Below are 19,978 nucleotides of genomic sequence, written 5' to 3'. Positions count from 1 at the left end.
GGAAGTCAGAACTGTGATGTGATTAGGTTATTATGCCTGACTGTACGGGCACTAAAACAAGTGATCCCAGTAAAATTTCTTAAGGAAAGGAATTAATACAGACAGGAAAAGGAACAGAGATATAGGGCCAAGTATAGTGCTCATCAATTCAGATGTCTATTGGTTAGTGGATGTATACTAGGTAGGACAGGATATGGATTGCGCTATCTGGTTTTTCCCCTCCTAATTGGAGCAGAAGGACAGGTGAGTGAATTTTAATGAGAAGTTCCTCCATGAAAGCCACATGCACCTACCTGGAAAGTGATAAGCCAGTGGTCAAGGATGTTGAAATATCTCTATTGCCATGTAACATAAGCCGGCCTTACACTGCAAGAAACTGTTAGAAAATGAGCCCATGTGACCATCACAAGGCCTATATCTCACACTGTATTCTTGAAAGGTTGTTCTACAAGATTTAAGTGTAGTCGTACTTGACTGTTCTTTTGAGGTATGGTTTCAACAATGCAGCTATCTTTGTTTTAACAATTTTGCTATACACCAAATAGTATTTGCTATATAAAACCCTTTTGCTAATGCACAGATCCTTCACAACTCAAGAGTACCTGACTGCCACTACATCAATCATGCTATTATATGTGTGGTCTTTTTTTCAAGCGTTATTAATTTACCATGAACTTTACTGCCAAGGTATTTTGATAAGGCAAAAAAATACTGTCAATGTTTTTCAGGCATGTCCTGCTCTTTTGTGGATCAATCTGAATTATGAGCAAGTGTCAGGTGCACTTTCATGCACTTCTATTCAAAAAAGCACCAACTTGTTTGACTGTTAAACAGGCCTAAGGTTTTCTCATAGCAGTATTTTGATCATTGTTTCCCATAGCAGATGCTAGAACATAAGTCATGAAAACTTTACAGTCTAAACAGCCAGGTTGTTTTTCTAAATTGTATGTAAGAGTTTGGAAACAGGATGAAAATGAGCATTTTAAAGGCAAAAAGCAGGAATAATGAAAATAATGATTCACTGGAAAGGAAAAAATAAATATATTTGCTTATAAAGAGAGGTAACTAGCTGTGAAAAATGGACAGCTGACCTAATTCTTTCAAAACTGTAAGTTCTTCAACTGAGTACTTGATAGCAGAATGAGAATTAACACAATAGATCTTACAGTGTCAGGAAATCAAAATAAAGGGGAAAAGATTATTTTGTGTGGACTGAGGCAACGGCCAGCCATAATTCTGCCTAGTACTGTCTAACTTTAGCGTACTTGATCCAATAGCTGCCAACTGTGAACAGAAAAGAAAAATTGTAAGATCCTGCTTTAACAGGGTAACTCTAGAATGAAAGCAAATAGCACAGGTTGTACAAAAAAATCTAAAATTCCAGCTACCACATTGTACATCATTAAAATTCCTCCCCATTCTAGCCTTTCCCCTCAGCTGGAATAATTCTGACACGAGCAGTTTTGAGGCCATGTATGGAGCTCTGAAGACAGATCCCCAGATCCATTTCCTGAGCCATGAGCAAGGATAGTTTGTCTTCAAGCTGCTGTAATGGATTGTACCCTGACCTATCTGCTGATGTTCAGTTCATCAGCAGCTCGTTTACAGAATTACTATCAAAGAAACCTGCACTTGGTGACCATTTAATGCACCACATTGAAAGCTGTGGTAGGTCAGCTCTTGCTTCAGAACTGGTTTATCCAGCCCTGTAAGAAAAGCAGTAAGATATCTGAACACAAAGCTATGCCAGTCACCCTCACCTGTGCACACAGAAACAGCAGCTCTTGTTATCTCACCAAGTAAAATATTAAAATAATTCATACTCCTTAGGGTCTGTATACAACTGGCAAGAATAATGTCCTTGCAGCACCTGTATTCATCAATGATCATAACCTTTGTGAAGAAATCCTGGCCTACCTTACAATAGAAATAAACAGATGAACAGACTTCTTTAGAACTAAGACAAAAATATTTTTTTAAATCCAGAACCAAGAACTAAATGTCAAACTCTTGTTTTATTGAATCCCAGAGGTATTTCTGTCCCTGCTATGTGTCTCTGTAGCATTCTCCTGCTATGGCCACCTACACAGTTCTGTAATCCTCATTTTTTCATCTCTTTATGTTCCACCTCTGAGGGAGGCTCTGTAAGCCATTAGCCAGCAGCTCAGCTCAAACTTGCAAATGTTAGACATGCTGAGAGGACATGGGTAGGAGGAAGGAAGACAGAAGGAAAACAGTCCCGTGAGAGATGCTGCATTACAAAAATACCTGAAAGCCTTTCTCCTAAGGACTGTGATGTTTCTTTCCTACTCCTTGCAGCATGTCAGCATTTCAAATGCCACTGCGTGCTCCTGGAGACCAACCAAAGCTGTTGGACCTTAAAGAAGATGCTGTATTATTGCTGTCTGTTTACTGGGATCTGTGCCACCCAGCTGGCCCCTGCAGGAAAGACAGGAAGATCTGAGTTTGGATTTGTTTACCATCCTGGTGGCGCCTTCCTGACAAACAGCAGCAGCAGCAATATTCCAACTCTTGAGCTGGCACTTGATGGCGTCCCTCCCTGTACAGACAGTGATTCTTTCTTAGGACCCTGACTCTTATTTTCTTAGGCTTTTTTGTGGGTCTGCAACCACGTAGCACAGCTGAGACAGTCTTTCTGGCACTCAGGCAGTGTCAAAAACAATGAATTGGATGGTAAGGAGGCAGTCTGGGTCAAGATCAGGCCCAGAGACAGCAGTTGAGGTTATGTGCTGACCGGTGCTGTCCCATCAAGCCTGCAGTGTTGAGGGAAGCCTTGGGAAGCCAAGCCAGAGGGTCAGGGTCAGCATCAAGGATGCAGGAGGCTGGGTGCAGGCACAGCTGCTGCACAGCTGATCCCTGCTCATGCTGCATCCCTTCAGCTTAAAAGCAGATCCCCAGGGAGAGAAGCATCACACCTGCCCCACAATCGTTCATGTCTGGGAGGAGCTGATCCTGTGTTCAATTCCTCTCAACTCCCTAATGCTGCCAGAGATACTCCCAGGAGAATGATGCACTCTGTGTCATGACAATGACTGCCTGAGGACATAAATCCACTTTCTTTTTGGTTGGCTAACAGGGCAAACATCTGTCTGTAACAGCAGTATGTGTTCTTGCTGCTGTCACTGGGGAGAGATGGTGGGAGGTAGACACAAAGATCATCACAACACTATATAAAAATGCAGCTTTTTTCTTCTGCACTTGTCCTTAACTCTTCCATATTCTGAGAGGAAATATGTGTGTGGATTTGCATAAAAACCATAGCATCTGCTTCCACTCTTGGCAGGAGGAAACATGATACATATTGCAGGACATCCTCAGCTACATATCCTTCTGCAGAGAAAGGATTGAGATGAGTTTTTAAATTAAAAAGAAATTTATTAAAATCCTGGTAGTGTTTAAAAGTTGTCTGTGAAACAGAAGTCCGTCCATTTGCCACCCTATGACAGGAATTTCACCATGTGCAATATAATTTTCCTTCTGGCTACACCAAGTGTGTAAGAAATCATTTGACAGAGATTAAAGGGGAAAACAAACTTTGTCCTACCTTCCCTGCAATAAAAAAAAATCATAGAATCATAGAATTGTATAGGTTAGAGAAGACCTCAAAAATCATTGGATCAACTCGTTAATGAAGTACTGTCATGTTCACCACTAAACCATGTCCCCAAGTGCCACATCTACACATTTTTTGAACATGTTCAGGTGATTCCACTACTTCCCTGGGGAGCTTGTTCCAACGCCTGATCACCCTTTACCCTTTCCTTGTCTGAAATACACAAGACCTAAGTTCTATTGGATGGAGGATTTAGGAAAAGTTACATGCAAAATCCCAGGGTTACTGATCACTGTAATCCTAAAGACCAATGAAAAGAAGAAAATGGTTTCTATTTAAATTCATCCTAGACTAAAAACAATTACTCCTCTGACAAGAAAGAAAGAAAGAAAGAAAGAAAGAGAAAAGAAAAAGTAATGTAGAAATTTTTCTGACACTCTTATTTTCCCTTCTTTTGCTTCAGGTCAGACAAACCAATGTGGACACCAATATCATTCATGATTAATAAAAAATTGAAACCATTGAATTTACTGAATACAATTTAATATTTAAACACAGAAAATGTCACCATTAAGACTGTGTTTCCTCAAATCTTTTCTTGCTTTATACAGGGCAAAGAATTGAGTCAACTATCTTTATTTTATCCTTAGGCTTCATGGATAAAACATTCATCTGCCTTTCTATGTTCTCCTAATGACCACATTTGCTTTAACAATTAATTTCAAATGTTAGCAGTGTCCTGTATAGGAAGAATGATCTGGAACATAATGGAAGATAATGCTCCCCCCCAGATAATTATACTTACTTAAGTGTTCTCATTAGTCTTAAAGGTCAGCTTACAGCACTTATTTATGTTAAAATATGGTGGCAAAAAACTCGGAACATACAGGCCTGCTATACTCTGTTTCTGTGCCCTGAAATACGTTTGAATAGAAGGCATCATTACCTCAGTGAGAGACAGCACTCAGGATAGTACTTGTTATCTCCAGACTAAAGCATGAGAAGAACCCCTGGTCTCAGAACCACTGCACAATCCAAAAGTCTGAGTATATTCCTTCTCTACTAGGCTGGGGAAGCAGTTGAATTTTCATTACGTGGAAGTTTTGGTTTCATATTTTCCTCCCTTGCGAAGAGTTGTATAGGAGTATAGCCATCCCAAAATTCTCCTCCTTTCTCACTGGAGAATACACAGAGTGAGAAGAAAGGAATACAGATTTATAGAGAATTGGTTCCTGTCACTCTTAGAGGCTGCACAGGTCGCTTATTTTTAACATTAACACAGTCAAGGTCATCACGGTGTTGAGGGAAAAGGCAGTCCATTTCCTGGTGCAATCAAAGTTTTAATTTGCAATCAGATCTTCTTAATAGAAGTAAAAATGATACTGGATTAGGATAGGTCACAGTGACCGGGTTGCCTGGCTTCTTTTCATCTTGTGTGACTTTGAGCAAGTTACTTATCCTCTCACTGTTCACCCAGCACTCTGTGATTCATGATGTGCATTATAACTGCAGCTACAAAAAAAATGACTCCAGCAATCACTTGTCATTTAGTTGGATTTTATTTTTTAAAATGTATACACCAGACCTTGAGAATTCTGCCAGCTAACAGATTAATGACTTCACAATCGCAGAGCATTACACAAAATTTATTACTTAGTTCAACTAATTTCTGCAGAAGCATTCAGGAATGTAAAGCAAATGCTTTTTGACTGAGGAAAAACACATGTCCTCAATTTTCCTTGTTAGCCTTACCAAAAGTGGGTTGTTTTCTCATAGCAAGTCCTGGAGTTTCACATATATGGGCTATTTCTGGGCAACAGTAGAGAGACCTTCACAAATAAACATCATTATCCTTAGAAAGGACTGATTTGGGAAAAAATGCTATTCACTAGAGACAGCCCTTCTGCTGGCCATTTTTCTTTGTGGAAGTGTGGTTTTGAAGATTCCTGCCCTGCTTAGTGCAGCTGTATAGATTCCTTCCCAGAGTGACTGATGCTCAGTTAAGCATTCCACAGCCACTCCCGTTCTCCTGGAAGGGAAGATCCTACTCTGGCAGCCAGCAGACAGTCACATCAAGCTGCTCCTACTCTGACAAGCCAAGCTGCTGCCAGTTGAGCATCTCGGAAAGCAAGATAGGTGTCTGAGAAATCTTCTCCTCTGGAATCACCATGCATTTCTAGTAAGCTTTTCCCTTCAAACTGCATATCTCAAAGTAATCAGTGAAGCTAAAATCCAGACAGGACATGACAGGAGATGCATAGAAAAACACCTTTTTTGGGAACATGCATGCAATATGATTCTCTTCCATCTCGCTTTGCTTTATTTCTATGAAATGTTCTCCCTTATAGCTCTGTAAGAGAGGGCTGTCTGTTATTTGACCCCAATGGCTCTTTGGGGGCAATAATTTTTGTTTCTGTCAGCATCCCTCACTAGGCATTAATAAAAACAAGTACAAGGATGACTGATCTAAACATGTGCATCCTGCACTTATGCTATGGCATTTCATGACATAGCTCCTAAAAGAGTTCTCCATTCTGTTTAGAATATGGATATAGATATAAGTATGAATCACAAAAGTCAAATGAATAAAAAAAATCAGTCCTTGTCTGAAACAAGCAGTTTCTCTGTATGCTGCTGTGGTCTCTTGCATCCTGGATGGAGGAGGGCCTGCAAAATGAAATGAATCATCATAACTCTTATACTGAGCATGAGTTCCTATGAGCAAAATATCTTGCTTCAGATGACAGCAGTAAGAAAACAACCCACTTTCCCTCCCCTTTTAATCCCCTCCAGAATGCTGTGACTGTTTCCTTTACCACAGACAGAAAGCTATTCTGCACACAAAGACTCAGAGAAATATAAAATGCTTTTCCTTTTATAGGCATTTTACATTTGCAGAAGTCAGCTAAACACAGTCTATCCCTGATGAAAAGTCTGGTTTTTGCCAGAACTGGTGAATTTGGGCAGAGGGCTGCATCTTCATACAGCTTAGAGAACGACTGTTTACTGTGGGTTTTGTCTTGCCTAATTGCAACATTAACTAACAAGCCTCTTCGCTCTCCTACCAAGCAATGCTGAGACCTACGATTAATGAATATATATAGTTCCTTTCTTTTCCTCTCCATGCTTTCTTCTTGGCATGCAATTCATACTCAGAAAGAAGACTATGCTGAAATGCTCAAAATCTTGCAGTTTTAGGAGCTCATATGATTTAAGGAGCAGCAGCTTTCCTCAAGCCACTAACATGGAGATGCAATTATGCATACGGGGAAGAGCTGCCAGCAGAGATAAGGCAGACAGGGGTAGGTGTGAGCTGTAGGTCTGATTTATTAGGCACTAATGCAGGCATGCACTATGTACTGTACAAACAAATCAGGACTGAGTGCACATGCCTAAAAAATCGTTGATTTTCTCAAAAAGTCCTGTCCTACTGGGGATACAGAAAGATATGTGACAGAGACACACAGGACTGTGCATTTATGGGAGCCAGTTTTGGAAGCACCATTTTCTTTCCAACCTGCAAAATAGAGCAATTGTTGAAAAGATTTGCACTTTTTCTCTCTTCACAGATGTCCAGTTCCTATAAGTAATATTTCTAGTAGGTTATTCAGTTTATCTAAGCACAATGCATTTGAAGAAAAGAACAGGGCTTGACTGATAGAAAACATGTTTCTATGTTCATCACAATCATGGTCCTCAGGGTAAAAAATGTAATCAAATTATTTGTCTTCACTGAGGGACGATAAGTGCTGAGCCTGGCACTTTCTGTACAGCTGTCTTCTGTATTATTCATTAATGTTTTTAAAGTTTTTCAGCTCAGTACTATCACCTCAGCCCTTCCCAAAAAACGTTTCCAGTGTCAGAGATGCCTCTGAGATTATATCAACCACAAAAGGGATTGTCCAGATTCAAACCAGTTAAGAATGTACCATTGATTTGGATACTTCAATTTGTTCTTAAATCTTCAGATTTCATTGAATTTTGGCAATTTTAGTGAAATCTCTGAATGGTGAGGTATATCTACAACTGCAAACCACTCTTTCCTTGGATTTCCTAAGAAAAGAAAATTTGATAGTAGCAGTGAGCTACTAATATCATAGATGCTTCCCTTTGCCAATAATTAGCATGTTCCCATTAACTGCCTTCACCATGAACCTCCATGCTAGGCGAAGTCCTGGACTGTCTTCTGAACATAAGTCTGAAACAAGCAATAACTTGGCTGATATCAGATGATTTGGGAGCATTAGTCCATGAGAAACATTTGATGCCTTGGGTTTTAACTTTTATATTTTTCAAATCCTGTACTGCCTAGTGTGTAACTCCAAAGTTTCTTGTAGCCTGTTTATTTCTGCTGTCTCAGGCTAGGTAGACATAACAAAGCCTCTCCAGGCCTGCTCTCCAAGGACACCCAGACCGTCTTAGGCCCAAAAAGTAGAAACCAAAGAGCCTCTGAGAGGGGGGAAAGCTGAGGGGAATTACATCATTAAACTGAAGCTTTAATTGGAGAATTAACCTTGATATGCAAATGAACCAAACCTATAAAAGTGTGAAGAACTCGTGACCTGTTCTCCATTTTGGGGTCCATCTTTGCAATAGCCTCTGGCTCCCCAGGGGGTACCTTTGAAGGCCTTTCAAATAAATATCTACCTTTATTCCCTTTCTCCTGTCTAGTCTCTGTTTTTAGGTGGCCTCTTCAGGCATGACATTCAGTGAAATTATAATTTCTGAGGTTATACCCAGACTGTTTTCCTTGTAAAGGACTTCCACCCTGACTTAGTATTTCATCCTTCTATTTATCTTGCATCTCTTACCTTACATTAAATATAGATGTATAACATAGCTATGATTTTTTAGTCTCCTGAAGAACAGGCCACAAAATTTGATGTTACTTGCAGTATCTATTGTAGACATGCAGACATCTCATGCTGTAATACCCAAAAACAGGAACAAAAAGGATGTGCTGAAGTAAGCAGGCATGATCTGTCACCTTGCCTTTCAAATCAAGGAAAGTCAATAATATATAATGAAAATCCAGTGTTCTGTAATGAAAAAAATTAAAATCAAGTACACACACTGCAAAAGACTGGAGAACAAACAAGTAGGTATAGAAATTTACACTTTCTAAGGAAAATTTTGTCCATAATTAATTTCAACTTTGAAATAAATCATCACTTAAACTCATTATCAAAATATGTAATTTTGAGGCTTTAGAGAATTTAATCTGTTTAACATGCAAATCATATGCTCAATATTGGGGTTTGATTAAGTACTTGCAGGTTTTTCTACCTTGGAAACAAAAATGTAATTTAATATTTATATTAAAGAACATCTTTCTCACAACATTTCCAGTTCTTTCTTCTCCACAAGCAATTATTTTATTTTTCAATAGCCACAGCTGCAAATCATATAATTCCAACAATTGCAGGACTCCACCAAAGAAGAGAAGTCCAAAAGCGTAAGTTACAGTATAAATATTTTTACAGATACAGAGGAACCCACATATTACCTGCTGGTATACATGACCAGCTTATTTCTGGATAAATGATCATTTTAACCAAAATCCAGGTTAGATCACTAGGGTACTGGCAAGTTATATAGATGAGACTTGTAGTGAAATGTAGCAAAAAGGAAAGTAAAACATCTTTACACCTCACTGGATTTAAAAGTGTGAAATATTTTCAATCTTTTTTTCCATGTCAGTTGTTGATAAATTCAGTTCACACAGTCTTTTTCCATCTCTATATATGGACAAATAACGACAGTCAGAAATGCCACAAACCCATAATAAACTGTGCCCAAGTTTCCCTGCACGGTATATTTTGACATAATTTCTCACGTGATTGCTGCTCCCACCATCCAAATAATGATGTTTTTTCTCAGCTCAGCAGAGTGTTATCCAACAGAGTAGTGCCTGGGATGTGGTGGGCTGAGATTCAGTCTGATCCTCTCTTGGGAAAGGTTTGAACCCACTTTTTAAGAGAAGACCATCACTCTAATGAGCAGACACTGAACACCCTTTTCTCCTTCTCCACTTGTAATTTGAAATAAAGAGCCTTTGCTGCATCAAGAAAAAGCAGGACCAGAAGATCAAAGGAGGTGATTCTTCACCTCTACTCCAATTTAAAGTACTGTGTCCAGCTCTGAACACAACGTAAGAATGACATGGACCCATTGGAGCAGGTTCAGAGGAGGGTCACAAATATGATCAGAGGGCTGGAACATCTCTCCTAATAAAACAGACTGAGAAGTGAGATGATTCATCCTGGAAAAGAAAAGGCTCCAGGGAGACCTATTAGGATCTTTTCAGTGTGTAAAGAGAGCCCACAAGAGACATAGGGAGGGGCTTTTTACAAGAGCATGTAGTGATAGGACAAGGAGTAATGGCTTTAAACTAACAGACAGCAGGTTTAGATTAGATATTTGGAAGGAATTCTTTACTGTGTGGGTGGTGAGACACTGGCACAGGTTGCCCAGAGAAGCTGTGGATGCCCCATCCCTGGAAGTGTTCAAGGCCAGGCTGGACAGGGCTTTGAGTAACCTGGTCTAGTGAAAGATGTCCCTGCCCATGGCAGGGGGCTTGGAAGTAGATGATTTTTAAGGTCCCTTTCAACCCAAACCATTCTATGATTCTAAATTTCCAGCAGAAAAAACCATGGATTTTTCACTCCAATAAAGTAACTCCCTATAGTAGCTCAGGGACTGTGTGAAAAATGCCAGTTTTTAAGATAATGCATCATAGTGACATGTCTTACTGAGCGTGGTGATCCCCAGTGTGTTGAACAGGGTTTTTGAGGATCCCATCCTCAAAGCCTGGAACAGACATCTGTGGAGGGATCCCCTGAGCTAGTTAAGACAAGCAACAATGAAGTCAACCAGCAGTGCAGCTCTAAACTCTATTTATATACATGAGGCATGTTCGGTGTCCAGGACTGTGCCATTTTAAATGCATCTCTTTACAAAATAACTACCTGAACAAAATTGATATAAAATCTGTATGCCCACTATTTCTTAGAGATAAAAATAATTGTGAAAACCTGCATGAACACTCATCTATGAAAGTTAATTTCTCAGAAGAACTGACATAAATTTTAAAAAACACTGGTGTTAATTTTAGCACAGAATAATTTGGAAAAAATTACCAGGAAGGCAAAAATTTCTTGATTCATTGCTTGCTTATGGGTAACACTTGTCACATAGGATTTCTTACAATATGAGAAGTATGTGGTGTACTTAATATCAAGAAAATTTATTTATTCTGTAATCTGACATGGTGATATCCAAAAGTCAGCAGTGTGGTGTGAGCTGATCAAATGCTGGTGATTTCCTTGTTGTTTCCAACTTCTCATAACAAAAAAGGTAAAATTTATCAAATGCTTAAGTATTCTCTGTGGATAAAAATGCATGAAAATATTTGTCTTAAGATATCTGGTCCAAATTATGAATTATTTTAAAATCCACTGATTTCATATGAAGTGTCTTTCTGTGACTGACTGATTTTTATCTGTATCATAGATTTTAAAGCCAGAAGGCCCAATATAATAGTTTATACTGATTTTCTGTCATAAAACCATAAGATACGAACTTTTGTCCCAGTGAATACAGGGAGCTTTGATTGAATGAAAATGAATACTTTTAAAAGCCTAGACCATGCTAATCTAATGATTTCTTGTGCTAATGTACTGCAACTCTCAATAAATATTTCCAGTGTCTAATATCTCATGCAGATGTTATTTCCAGTTTGAACCCACTGCAGTTCTATTTTCAGCCATTGGGCCTAGATTTTACTGTGATCTTCAAGACCAAGGCTGATCTTTCAGTACCTTTTTCCTTAAAGTTTTGCAGTTGAAAACTTCTTAGCAAACATCACCGAAGACATCTGCCTTAAACTTATTCAAAGCGTCAATGTGGGTTATTGTCTGATAGAATTCTCCTACCAATGGTATCATATTAATCTAATTTTTCAGGCTGTTGATACACCAATGCACAATTCTTACTATTTCTTTTGTCTTCTTCTTCAACACTGCTCTGTTTTGAAGGTTTATATACTTCAATATAGAGTTCTCACATTGGATGTATTTTTCAATTTTGTTGCAGTGGAGCTAATATAAAATGTAATCTTCTGCCAACACTTATCTGAGGAACCAGCTGCTTTATTAGGCAGTACAAATCCTAAAATGCAGCTTACAATTTTCCCATTCTAACTAGTTAAATATGTAAATATAGAAACTCCTAGAAACACAGACCTGAAACACAATATTATTGCCATTCTGAGAATAATTTAACCGGAAATTGTCTCCTGCCTCCTTTGTTTTGATGTTATGCCAATTTAATACTATATGATTTTTGCATTTTAGAGCCATCCTCCTTTTCCATATCAGACTATTTCACAATTATCCAAAGAATTGTTTAACAAGGTCTCCTGATGAATTAAAAAAAAGAAAGGGAGAATTCAAACTTTTTGTCAGCTCAGTTTCTCTTTGTATTATGCTATGTTTTTAGTGGGGATTTTTTTTCTTTTTTTATAACCAGCTTATTGTTTTTCTCATTCAGTCCTGTTTATTTATCTTGCATAACCACTTTAAAAAATTTCAGTAGCCCTTTATTCATTCAGCAGAAATATTTACTCCTTTAAAAGAAAAATTCTCTTATCCTGTATGCACTGCGTCAAAGCCTTTTTGGTTCTGTTCATTTTGAAGACATGACATTTCTTGATAATCTTTACATTAAACTAGTTTGTGGTGACATTTTGAAGTACTCATTATCCTGTCTGAAGTCTTGTAAGCGTTAGCCTTTAAATTGGCTTCAGCTTTCATATAAAATGGAAGCTAAATATTCAAGTGGGTGACTTTGGTACATCATGAAATTTTAATAGATGTACACAGTTAATTCATTAGAATTAAATGTATATGAAGGACACAGTTCCCCAGCCAGAGCTTTTTTCCTATTTTCAAATAACAACCATTGAAATTCTGTTGGGATTTTATCCATTAAAAACTCATACTAACTCTGGAAAACTCAATTTGTGTTCCTTCCTGCAACATAGATTTTTGTGTATGACTGGCACATAATTCTTATTACCTTAGCATATGAAACTCTCAGGATTATATTTACTTATTTAACAATCTACAATCAAAACTACTTCTCTAATTTCTATAACTCACCAGAATGAGATAAAAGCATCAAAGTTATGAGATGATAAAATCCCATAAACCTGGTTTCCCTTGAATACTAAACGCAGATGGGCTTTCTAAAGGACTGGCTGTCACCCGCCTAAATTACATCAATTGTGTTGAATTGAAAGGCCACTAAAAGTTGTCACAGGTACACTCATTTTTCAGCTATATTCTGCTCTCAGAATGGTGTCAGAAGCATAAACATCTGGCTCAATATGTAACAGCCACTCTCCAGCAGATTTCTAGAATTGGAAGTTAGCTACACCGAGAGCCAGTCCACAGTTGGTCACTCTCCTTTCTTTTGTCATTAGCCTTCAATTCATTCAGCACCCATGAAGAGCAGATGAACCAGCAGAGGAAACTGGGAATTATTCTTCCACCTCCACACTAGTCACACATACTCTGACCTTTCACCAGAGAAAATTAAAAGATCTTCTGGTTTCTCAGATGAAGAAAACAACAAGTGGATACACATTCTTGATGGAATATTCTTCAGTAAGATATAAAGTCTACTTTAAGCTTAATATTAGAAAATGAGACCGCAATGAATTCATAATTCTCAGGATGACGTTTATGACAATGACTATATTTGACAGGAAAGAATACAAACTCTATTAATAAAATACCTTTGGCAGGGAAAAGTAATAATTCCAGAGTATAAAATTTCTTTTCATCTGTGTTTGTTTAATCACAGATTTTGGCTGCAGCAGAAGAAAGTACTGATGATATAGTTTGATACTTTTCTTCTCTAATCTTACCTCTGTTGAAATACAGATGATTTGATATTTGGATTTTGACTGAAATGTCTCAAACACAGGATGTTTTATACAAGTGCATTTTCAGTAACTTTGATGGCATTGTTCTCAATTTATGGTGTCATGAACTAAACCCAAAGCTCTTCTAACTTGAATGAATGATGGTAAAAACTTTAAAAACTGCAAATGCTATGATATTCTTTCAGAATACGCAACTTATTCTGACCCCTAAAAAACTCCTTCCTTTTAATTCTCTGTCATTAGAACAGAACTTGGCGTTCCCCTTCCTCCCTTTTTTTTTTGCCTTTTCATTTTTTCTTTCCATTTAAGGATTGCTCTTCACCCAAAGGGTGGCTGGGCACTGGAACAGGCTCCCCAGGGAAGTGGTCACAGCACCAAGCCTGACAGAGTCCAAGAAGTGTTTGGACAATGCTCTCAGGCACAGGGTGTGACTCTTGGGGTATCCTGTGCAGGGCCAGGAGTTGGACTCGATCCTGGTGGGTCCATTCCAGCTCAATTCTGTGAGCTTCATCTAAATGATACTGTCTAAATGATACTGTCTGTAATTTTACCGTTCTTCCCAGAGACTGTCACAGCCCATTCTGAGCCATAGGGCTCAAACTTTTGCAGTTCTGCCATACCACAGGTGGACCTTGTTTCCTTGCTGCAGTACCACTAAAGAAAGCATATCTCTTACTATTCAAAACTAAAAGCATGTTCTGAATATTTTCACAAAAATCCAGAGCCATTATATTTTGGCTATATTTCCATTACGGTTCTGTGTATTTATATTCTTTTTCCCCTTAGATGAAGTTCCAACCAAGGAAGAAATTCTGGACAATGAATTTTCTTTTTGAGAACATAAGTTTTGCTGACAACTGATTATTCATTTTCCCCCCATTTCCTTATCTTTTTACATCATGAATATTTCTAGCACTGTCTTCAACACATTCCTCTCACAAGTACTGTCAGTTTGATTTAAGAAAAGAAGGCTCCGTTCAACTCCATTGCCCAGAATTATACCAAGCTCTTTAACACCACAAAATACACTGTGGGGGATTCATAAACTCATAGAATGGTTTGGCTTGGAAAGAACCTTAAAGATCATCTGGTTCCAGGCCTCTGCTGTGGGCAGGGACACCTTCCACTAGGCCAGGTTCCTCAAAGCCCCTTCCAGCCTGGCCTTTTACCCTTCCAGGGATGGGGCATCCACAGCTTCTGTGAGCAACCTGTTCTGGTGCCTCACCACCCTCACAGTAAAAAAGTTCTTCTTTATATCTAATCTAAGCCCACCCTCTGCAGATGTTTTATCTTGTAGCAGAGAGCATTTAGGTGCACGACTGCATCCAGTATCTTAATAAACCATAATACTATGATCCAAGATATCTGCATGTCCACCATGTGTTTGTGTGATTTTGTGTGAAAGTTTACTTAATAAGGAAGAACAGACAGAAAAACAACAGCTTCTAAAAAATGTCCATGTTGAGGAGCCCTTTCTGCAGTGTTATCCTTCCAACCCCCAAGGCAGGGAAGAAATTTTTTAATGGAAAAGGGGGAAAGGGAGTTAGGGTATAACTTACAGATTACTGTGCTCTCCTTTTTTTCCCCCCTAAGAGTTTTAAAAGCCTAATTTTGGACCATCAGGAACATACTGTTACAATACCGAATCTCTTGCAAAGTTTTAATTCTTTAGTAGGTGTAAGAACAGAAATAAGGAAAATGCAAATCAAGACAATTCAATAAAGGAAGACAAAGGGAGGCCAAGTAGGCAAAATGTCATGGACTGTTCTCATCAGGTCCCCATCAGTGCTTTTGATAGCAACATAGTTCTATTTAAAACTACAAATAGTATACCTTGTCAACACAGATATATTTTTTCTATTTCAGACCCAGAAAGAAACAAAAAGGTAAATCAAAGACCAGTCTGAAATGACCTTATTTTTGAGTATTAGACACACTATTACATGTTTCTTACTGCTCATGTAAAACAACGCCTTGCTCCTATTTAAGCTATTAGATCACCCTCTTAAATCATAATCCCTTCCATTTCAGGCACTCATTCCTTTAGTGAGACCAGTAACTTTCCTTTAACTGAATCATGCCTTGTATTTGACTAATGCAAACCTTTTTGGAGAGACATATAGCTTTGATTTAAAAATAGCAGGAGATATGCCTTTTCCCTTACAGAAGCTCCCCAAGCTTAATCACTGTCATTGTTCGAAATCCTGTCTCTTTCTTTCAGCTGTCAGCTGCTAAATTATGGAGGCAGTCAGGATGGTAGTCAGTGTACCCCAGGGAAGTAGTCTGACTCTGGGCTCTGTCTCCAGAGAGAGGACCCTCGTAGGGATAACTCAGAGCACCAGAAATTTGCCTTGTGCTCTAATTGTCCCCATGAGCATACTTTACAGATGGGAGAAAAAACCTTTTAGAAGCAAGGCCTGGGGCTGAGAATTAACCTGTGCAAATTTCACACCCATCTATTTTTCCATGGAGGTATGTGTACTGTGTAATCAGGCTGTCTTTAAGTTCCCTTTTTAATAAGACAAACAGTTGAACTACTTAAGTGCAACTTCTCTCTCACCAATCCAGGAACTACCTATTTGGTTTTTCATTGGAATTTTTAATTTAGTTGGTACAGGAAACATACACACATCTTATTGGGTTATCTCATTATCGCATTTAAATGAGGACTCACCACATTTGTACAAAGAGGCAACTTTATTCTTCTTATTGGATTCCTACTTGCAATCTCCTTATTTAAACATTCAAGAGACCCAAAGGCCAAATTGCTTGTTTAGGTGCTTTTTGGGTTTTTTTTCCAGGAATACAGTGAGGTCAAAATTGATTTCGTCTTCTGGGAGCACTGAATTTCCTTCAGAGAGGGAAGGCACAGTCAGAGGTGACCTCACAAAATCATTTACTTTGAGGCCAAAGGGGTTGCTTGAGCCTACATCATACAACAAAAATATATGATTTTAAAATATTCCTCATTCTTACATCTCTTGCTTGCCTGCTGTAATGTCTCACCCATCTCCCAGTTAAGATTTTCCCCATATCTATTCAGCACATTCACTGAGTTAAATTAAAACAACTATTTCTTTTTTCACATTAGCTGTACGTTGAGGACAATGCAACACCTTCTCCTTTTTGTCCTCCATTATCTGTATCTTTTCCAAATTAACTGTTTTACTTTTTTTTTTTTTCTTTCCTAGGTTCCAGTCTTTGGATGGCTGTCTAACATGATTTCCCTCTTGTTGTTGCCCTTGTCCAACATGTGAACCTGTCTGCAAAGCAGAGTGGCTGGAGGTGGACACTGTACTCTACACAAAGCCTCTCTGCTGCCAGATACACATGAATGGAAATGATTCCTTCATGCACTTTATGTTGCTGTTAATATATCCTAGATTGACATATGACTTCATTTGGAGGCCTTTGTTTTTGCTTTTTACAGCAGCATTATGTTTCTCTTACTCAGTCTGTGGCACTTATTCTCAGACCCTTTACTGCAGTAATGCTGCCAACACGAGTCCCAGTTTTGCCTTTATGCATTCCGTTTCTCCGTTCTAACATGAAGCACTTTGCCATCATCTGCACTACTTTATTCTTGTTGACATCAAACCATCTGTCTAATTTAGCACAGACATTTTGAATTTTTATCCTGTCGTTCAGTACTTGTGAGGCAGGAAGACACCCATAAATTTTACAAATCAGTCCTAATGAGACGTCACAGTCATGAACAAAACTATTCAATAACACCACACCAAGACAGACCTCCCTGGTACTTACTGGAAATGTCCCTTTTCTCTGACAGTGAACAGCTGGTAAAGAGTCTTTTAGTATGGTACAAAATGTCCTGCTTCTTGTGTGCTTTTCAGGCATTCATCCATTTTACTTTATTAGAGATTTCATCATACAGATCTAGATAACAACCAGAAAGGAATAAGGTACCATAAATAGTACAGCAAGATAAGAGTAGAATATTTACAATATGTAGCAGCTCACAGTTGGTTTTACTTTATTACAGAAGTGCAATTTCTGTAATAAAGGCAATGAAAATGTACGAAAGCAACTATAGAAGCAGTAAGCGTGTTTTCCAGTTACTAGTACATGATGGGAAAAACAGCACTGCTATAGAAAAAAATGAAAAGGTTATCAAATTTACCCATATTGTAGCTGTACAGGAATTATCTACAATTTCTATTTTTTTATCAAATGTTTGGAATATAATCAGTTCCAGTCTCATCTTGTTCTTGTTTGCTTTATGGGCTGTCAGAGTATCAAGAATTTCAAAAACTAGTTTTTCCAAAGCATATACATGTCTCCAGAGAGAATGGAAATGACATTACAGCTAATATGGTTTCCTTCTGGCTAGCACTTTTCTTCTGCCTCACTGTACAAAATCAGTATAAAGTAAATGCAACATTGCAGCAAAAATGGACCCTGTTTGCCTAAACACAAAAAAATATGGTTAGTTTAGCTTTCTTCTGAAAAGATTCAGAGATGTGTTATAAACAAAAGTCTAAAAAATTACTGTAATGGACTTTATAGTTGATTTGGGGAAATCATATTGGTCATAATGAAGTCATATCACAGGCCTTGGTTTGTTTAAACACACCTTTGTGTATTTCTTGTTTGGAAACGAAGAACCATATCAGTAATAATTTCATTTTTCTGTTTCTCTGGAAGAGCAGAGAGTGAAACGCACATTATAAGTTCTGAAATATGATTTAACAAAACATCACTTGCACAGCTTTCCACTGACATCAACTTTTCCTGTCAGTGTGTGCAGTAATGTTTTGAGAAAGAGGTATCTGAAGAAAAGCCTGAGCAAACATGCTCAAAACACTGTTCTAATTTGCCAAATTGTCTAAATCACTGTCTTTCTGGATTTTCATTGTAATTGCAAAGAAATTTGCTTTTTATAAATGTATATCTTTAGTTTACATTTAATAAACAAATGTATTAGCATTGTCAAATATTACCCATGTCAGCCCGTTTATTCTGTGTATATGCACATGTACTTCTAAATAATTGTCCAAATGCAATTATATACACCAGTATGATTTAAATGGGTTTATATTTGTGCATATAGAAAATATAATTATATAATTAACAGAGTGTGTGTCTGTGTGTGTGTGTTGGGAAATAGTGACTTAGACTGAGAGCAAGGCAAGAACTACAAGGCTGGCAAATTTGTTTTTCAGTGAGTAAGAATAAGGAGCAGTATTCAGAATTGCTGAAAAGGTAAAGAATTTGGAGACAGAAATTAGGCCTATGACCAGCTTTGTGAATTCAAACGAATCAACACAAACTGCATGCTATCAATGCAGAATAAGATCTTGATGAACAGATAAAGTCCATTACACCTGTTTTGAAAAAAAATGAGATCAATGAAACAAAGGATATTTTTGTCTGAAGGGATGCTTAGTTTTGGTTTTAGAAAATGAAACACAAAAAAAAACCCGTCTTAGGCCTATTCTATCAATGTGGGGATATCATAAATCTGCTCTCTGAAAAACTAGCATAATTATGGTTTCTGCTTTATGTATTGCTAATATGTATTAATACTTCAGCAGGCTATAAAAATATACATAGTAGTCAACTCAAGATTACCTTCTTTGATTGATTTTCTAAACTGAAAAACACTGGCAAACCACTCTGATATCAGTATAGTCTTAAGAACATATAATGAAAATGAACTGAGTATTTGCTCCCAGAAAAAGATGCTGTTTTAAAATAATTTGAGATCCATGTAATAATAATAATAATCATCATTATAATTACTGTACAAATCATAACCTGCTTAGGTTTAATAAAACATATTTTGTTAGTTCATTTCAGTTAGTTGCTCAGATCAGCCTCAATATTAAAGTATAATTATAGTATATGCAAGGTGAATTAATTTCTCTGAAATTAATTACCATGGAGATGGCCTCATTATAATCTATGAAAAAGTGTTCATTTATTTTTTAAGAGCTATGTGTTTCCATTAAATGCGAATCAAGAAGACCTTAAAGTAAATAATTAAAAGTTGAGGTGTCCTTTTACAGAGATCTTTAAGCAAAATAGAAGAAGAAAATTCTACCTAAAGTAAAATGACAGATTTTCTCTAAGAATCAAATCCCAGTTTTGGATTACGCCACTCTCCCCGTGCAGAGAAATAATTTTATTGGCTTCTGTCATTTGCCCACTAAGGGCTGATCAGTACAGACTCTTTTCTCAGTGTCCCTCTTGCAAAAAGCTGATGATCAGAGCCTTAACAATTGCCTGCCAGGGTTTCTCTAAATTGCAGGTTAGATTTGATGAAAATACAGAGGAGAAAACTCCTGGTTAAAACACTTACTGACTCCACTAACAAAAATAGGAGAAAAGGCCTCTACTACTGAATATCAGTTTTTGTTAGCTGGCATCTGAATATAATGAAATCTATAGTTCAAATATACTCTGCCTCATGTAGGCATGCACTCAATGCCTAA

At 37.7% G+C, this 19,978-nt stretch overlaps 1 long non-coding RNA gene across 1 annotated transcript in view; it reads left to right on the top strand.

Moving 5' to 3' along the window:
• Positions 1–18,534, top strand: part of LOC108445988 — a 61,683-nt gene extending 43,149 nt beyond the window's left edge. The window contains exon 7 of the long non-coding RNA XR_001861084.1: positions 16,715–18,534. This is a non-coding gene — a long non-coding RNA (uncharacterized LOC108445988). The remainder of the gene's footprint in view (positions 1–16,714) is intronic.
• The last annotated feature ends 1,444 nt before the right edge of the window (positions 18,535–19,978 follow it).

This window comes from Corvus brachyrhynchos, unplaced genomic scaffold (genome assembly GCF_000691975.1).
Source record: "Corvus brachyrhynchos isolate BGI_N302 unplaced genomic scaffold, ASM69197v1 scaffold103, whole genome shotgun sequence".
Classification (NCBI taxonomy): domain Eukaryota; kingdom Metazoa; phylum Chordata; class Aves; order Passeriformes; family Corvidae; genus Corvus; species Corvus brachyrhynchos.
Note: the sequence above shows the minus strand (reverse complement) of the source record. Positions and strands in the feature narration are given on the sequence as shown.